Source organism: Pelophylax lessonae (genome assembly GCF_965119305.1).
Source record: "Pelophylax lessonae genome assembly, chromosome: 5".
Lineage (NCBI taxonomy): Eukaryota > Metazoa > Chordata > Amphibia > Anura > Ranidae > Pelophylax > Pelophylax lessonae.
In genome coordinates, this window is record NC_138772.1 from 172,583,061 (window position 1) to 172,589,462 (window position 6,402).

A 6,402-nucleotide genomic window follows, 5' to 3' on the forward strand; every position below is an offset into this window, starting at 1 on the left:
AGATGGATTGTTTGAGGATTTGCATCATTTAATTTACAGAACCTGCCCACAACTTCCATTTTTTTTTTTTTTTATTGTGAAGCAAACAACAAATAGGAAGAAATAACAGAAAAAGTCAATGTGCATAACTATTCACCCCCCTAAATTCAATACTTTGTAGAGCCACCTTTTGCAGCAATCACAGCTCCAAGTCGCTTTGAAAAAGTCTCTATGAGCTTGCCACATCTTACCACTGGGATTTTTGCCCATTCCTCCTTGCAAAACTGCTCCAGCTCCTTCAAGTTGGATGATTTGCGCTTGTGAACAGCAATCTTTAAGTCTGACCACAGATTTTCTATTGGATTGAGGCCTGGGCTTTGACTAGGCCATTCCAACACATTTACATGTTTCCCCTTAAACCACTCAAGTGTTGCTTTAGCAGTGTGTTTTGGGTCATTGTCCTGCTGGAAGGTGAACCTCCATTCTAGCCTCAAATCACGCACAGAGTGGTACAGGTTTTACTCAAGAATATCCCTGTATTTAGAACCATCCATCTTTCCCTCAACTCTGACCAGTTTCCCAGTCCCGGCTGCTGAAAAACCTCCCCACAGCATGATGCTGCCATTATGTTTCATCGTGGGGATGGTGTTCTTTGGGTGATGTGATGTGTTGGGTTTGCAACAGACATGGCGTTTTCTTTGATGGCTGAAAAGTTCAATTTTAGTCTCATCAGACCAGAGCACCTTCCTCAATACATTTTGGGAGTCTCCCACATGCCTTTTCGCAAACTCATAACGTGTCATTTTGTTTTTTGCTGAAAGTAATGGCTTTCTTCTGGCCACTCTGCCATAAAGCCCAACTCTATGGAGTGTACAGCTTATTTTCATCCTAAGAACAGATACTCCAGTCTCTGCTGTGGAACTCTGCAGCTCCTCAAGGGTTACCTTAGGTCTCTGTGCTGCATCTCTGATTAATGCTCTCCTTGCCCGGTCCATGAGTTTTGGTGGGCGGCTGTCTCTTGGCAGGTTTGCTGTTGTGCCATGTTATTTCCATTTGGATTATGATAGATTTGATGGTGCTCCTGAGGATCATCAAAGATTGGATATTTTTTTATAACCGAACCCTGACTTGTACTTCTCAACAACATTGTCCCTTACTTGTTTGGAGAGTTCCTTGGTCTTCATGGCAGTGTTTGGTTAGAGGTGCCTCTTGCTTTGGTGTTGCAGCCTCTGGGGGCCTTTCAAAAAAGGTGTGTATATGTAACGACGGATCATGTGACACTTAGATTGCACACAGGTGGACATTATTTTACTAATTATGTTACTTCTGAAGGTAATTGGTTGCACTAGAGCTTTTTATGGGCTCCATAACAAAGGGGGTGAGAATACATACTCACGTGCCAATTTTCTATTTCTAAAAAATAGTTTTATGTATATATTTTTCTCATTTCACTTCACCAACTTAGACTATTGTGTTCTGATCCATCACATACAATTCAGATTAACAAATCATTGAACTTAAGGCTGTAATGTAACAAAATAGGAAAAAAGTCAAGGAGGATGAATACTTTTTCAAGGCGCTGTATATATAATATAGATATGAAATTGGTTACCAGGTTAATTTTATTACAGGTCATGGAACTTTGAGTTAATTTCCAAGGAATGTTAGATAACACCTGTTTATGGACAGTGAAATGTGTTAGATGGGATTTGCAAAATCTGTAAAGTGAGTTCATACAACTAAAGCTCTTTATAGCTGTCATAGAATAAACGCACAAAAAACAAATAGGAAGCTTAAAAACAATTATAGTAAAATAATTTGCTCTCCAGTTTTTTTATTCTGAATATATTTACTGTGGAAAAAAAAACTAAATTTGATCTCTAAACATAGAAAAATGACAGAAGAAAAAAATCCATCAAGTCTGCCCCTTTTTATTTTTGAGTGTTTTTGTATTGGTTTTTTTTTTTTTCTAAAGATCTATGTTTGTCCCAAGCATGGCAAACAGCTGAAATACATACATAGGATGTGTAATCCTGTTCAGATAGTCTCAGGTCCTGGACAATGAAGAACAAGTAGCACACTGAAGATTTTTTTCAAATACATTTTTGGTAATTTCTTTCTTTATTAACATAAACAATGGATTAGAAGGGCTGCTGCATCATATCGCAACTCTGGCGCTGTAATTCTCCAGGTCCCTCATTGTTTTCTAGCTTACAGTAGAGTCACGGTGAAGCAGCACAAATGCCAAGCATACCAGAAAAATGCAATTAAATAACTCTTGACAATTTGCATTTACTGGCTTCTACATTCTTGCCTAAATAATTGGAAGGCAGTTATGACGTTTGAGTTTTAGTTTAATGGCATGGGCGGCAGGGTCTATTGAAAACCTTCTAACGTATACTAGTTCATAACTCTTCTATAACATCTTCTCTACATCCCCTTGTTTACAGTATACAGTTTCCTTTAGGTAGCACATTAATATGAGTAGTCATTAGGCTTGGTTTGCAACGCTAACACACCAGGAAAAGGATACTTTTTTTTTAAAGTGACTGTTATTTTCAAATTATTTGAAAATTTCAATCAAATGACTAAATTTAAAATTAATTTTCTTGGGTTAAAGCTTTGTTAACCTAATATCATTCATTAAAAATACCAAAAAGCAGTGCTAAATCCAAAAAACAGTACTATGAAACAATACCACACATTGTTATTTGTACTGTCTATTGTATTTGTACGGTCTACCCTCAAGTTGTAAAGTGCTGCGTAAACTGTCAGTGCTATATAAATCCTATATAATAATAATTAAAAATGAAATAAAGTGTGATCATGAAAGTCATGCTCAATTAACATACAGTAAATATAAACTGCAAATAATAATAAAAAATGGTTACTTATTTTCCAAATAGTGCTTGACTAATAGCTTATATAATTCCAATACACAATCTGTGATAAATGACAACTTATATTTGCAACTAATAAGTTCAAAATCATGGATTTTTCAAACCGTCCTTGGATGTAATGACGGTTGGTAACCCTGGTATGTGTTGTGTTGGGAGGCTGTGGATGGGGGGCTCTGGAGGGGCACAGCCCACTTATACAGCCTATGGCATCCCCTGCGTCCCTCCATATGTAAAAACAGTATCTCTCCTGCGCTCAACTTGTACGCGGGAAAGTGAGTGTTCTGAATGGTCTTTTTAGTACAGAAAAGGTGGTCTTGCTGCCCCCTCAGGACCAAGGGTATCCAAAAACACTGAAAGACAACAAGAGAAGGGCGCACCGACCTTGTGCATTACCACTAAAAAAGTTGAAAAAAATCCGAATTGGTAGCATACATTATACTCACAAACGTAAGATGTATACATGCATGTAGGAAATAGGAACCAATCGCCTCCAGAACACTTCTCTACTGCTGAATGGCGTGATGGCGTCCACAATGACCTGGCTTACGCGTTTCAAAGGAGAACCCTCTTTCTTAGAGCCAAAATTGCCACTTTTTGGCTCTGAGAAAGAGGGGTATCCCTCTTCCTCAGAAGTCTGCCAAGCAAAATAGGTGAGTTGGAAGCTCTGGTGCACGAGGAGAACTATGACTTAATTGGTATTGCTGAATCTTGGCTTCATTCTTCACTTGATTGGGCTATTAATATTTCTGGCTATGCACTCTTTCGGAAAGACAGGGTGAAAACGGAGGGGTGGTGGTGTTTGTCTCTATGTGAGAAGTGATCTCAAAGTGAGTGTGAAAGATGACCTAATTGATGGAGAGTGTGCTGAATCTGAAGCAGTATGGGTTGAAATGTACATGGGTGTGTGTAAAACAAAGATTATCATTGAAGTTTGTTATAGACCTCCCAGTATTAATGAGGAGGTAGAGACTCAGCTCCTGGCACAGATAGAAAGGGCTGCAAGGGCTAGGACAGTGTTAATAATGGGGGATTTTAACTACCCAGACATTGACTGGAGTAATGGCACTGCTGGAACAGTTAAAGGGCAAAAATGTATAAACCTATTACAAGACAATTTTTTGGTGCAGTTTATTAAGGCCCCACTAGAAATTATGCTCTGTTGGACCTGGTAATCTCAAACCATGCAGAGCTTATTAACAATGTACATATAAAAGAACATCTGGGTAGCAGTGACCATAACATGATTTCATTTAATGTTGACTGTAAGCAAAAAACGCATACAGGAAATACAAAAACACAACTTTAAGAGAGCAAATTTTCCAAGGTTGAGGGTTGCTCTCCAGGATTTAGACTGGGAGGGAATATTGGCATTGATGAGCACAGAACAGAAATGGGAATTTTTCAAAAAGACTTTATACAAACTCTCTGCAAAGTATATTCCCATGGGTAATAAGTTTAAAAGGCTAAAAATAAAACCTATGTGGCTCAAGGCAAAAGTTAAAAAAGCTACAGATAAAAAGAAAAGAGCTTTTAAAAAATATAAAAATGAGGGAACACTATCATTGTTTAATTGTCACAAATAATTTAACAGAATATGTAAAAAGGAAATCAGGGACGCAAAAATTCAAAATGAACGACAGATTGCAAAAGATAGTAGGACAAACCCCAAAAAATTCTTTAAATATATTAACAGTAAAAAGGTTAGGTCTGAGCATGTAGGCCCTTTACAAAATAATCAGGAGTGGGTGACTGGGGACAAAGAGAAGGCAAATTTATTAAATACTTTCTTCAGCTCTGTATATACAAAGGAGCATGGGGGAGCTCATGACCATAATGAGGACGGTATTGATACAGCCCCAAATGATCCACAATGGCTCAAAAGTGATATGGTCCAGAAATATTTAGACAGAATAAGGGTAGATAAAGCGCCTGGACCAGATGGCATCCACCCATGCATCCTAAAAGAATTGAGCGCTGTAATTTCTAAGCCTTTGTTTCTAATTTTTAGGAACTCATTAAGGACTGGAATAGTACCACTGGATTGGCGTAGGGCCAATGTGGTGCCTATATTTAAAAAGGGATCAAAGTCTTTGCCAAGTAACTATAGACCTGTTAGTTTAACTTCTATAGTCAGAAAGATATTGGAGAGTATAATAAAAGACCACATAGATAAGTTCTTGCTGGAAAAAATATTTTAAGCAACAGACAGCATGGATTCATGAAAGGCAGAAGTTGTCAAACAAACCTGATTTCTTTTTATGAGGAGGTTAGTAAAACCTTGGACAGAGGGGTAGCTGTGGACGTAGTATACTTGGATTTTGCAAAAGCGTTTGACACAGTTCCCCACACACGGCTAATGTGTACGGTGAAGTCTACTGGCTTGGAAAGATCGGTTTGTAATTGGATAGAAAATTGGCTAAAATATAGAATTCAGAGAGTAGTGGTTAATGATTCTTACTCTGAATGGTCTAAAGTTATTGGTGGTGTACCCCAAGGTTCAGTGTTGGGACCCTTACTTTTTAATATCTTTATAAATGATATAGGGTCTGGGATTAAAAGTAGCATTTCAGTCTTTGCAGATGACTCCAAGCTTTGCAGTGGAATAAATGGATTTTTGTAAGAACTTACCGTAAAATCCTTTTCTCTTAAGCTCATTGACAGACGTAGTCTTCTTGATTCTCAAGAGCTGGGTTATGTTGTCTCCGCAGGAGTAGGACTAGGCAGAATGACAAAACGTTCTGGCTCCACCCTAGGGGCAGTCCCTGAGGGTATATCCTCCCTCTCTCTGCTACAGGGAATCAGTTCTGTTTAAAGCAGTACAGAGAATTTAACCCAACCCAACTCAATGATAGAGGGGCGGGTACTACGTCTGTCAATGAGCTTAAGAGAAAAGGATTTTACGGTAAGTTCTTACAAAAATCCATTTTTCTCTATCGCTCATTGACAGACGTAGTCTTCTTGATTCTCAAGAGCTGGGACATCCAGAAGCAGTGCCACAAATGAGGGGTGGGATTGACAAAATCAAATCCAATCTAGAAGGCCCAACCGGTGCCAAACTAGAAGTTTTAAAGGCTCATTATAAACAAAGAATGAGACTAAAGAAAAAATTTTCCAACGGAAAAAATCCTCGAGGTAGACCACTGGTCTCCTCAAATTGCGGCCTGCAAAACCTTGCGGCCAAATGAGGCATCAGACGATGCCATTACATCAACTTTATAATGTTTAGAAAAGGTATGCACCGACGACCAGGTAGCCGCCTTGCACACCTGGACCACTGACGCCTGATGGCGAAAGGCCCATGACGCACTAAGTGCCCGAGTGGAGTGCGCCTTAACAGGGAACGGGGGCTCCCGACCCTTAATAGAATAAGCCTGCGCTACCGTCTGTCTGATCCATCTGGAAATGGTCGCGGCAGATGCAGGCAACCCCTTTTTGGGTCCATCTGGGATCACAAAAAGTGAATCCGTCTTGCGAAACGAGTCTGTCGTTTTCAAGTATACCCTGATCGCCCGGACCACATCCA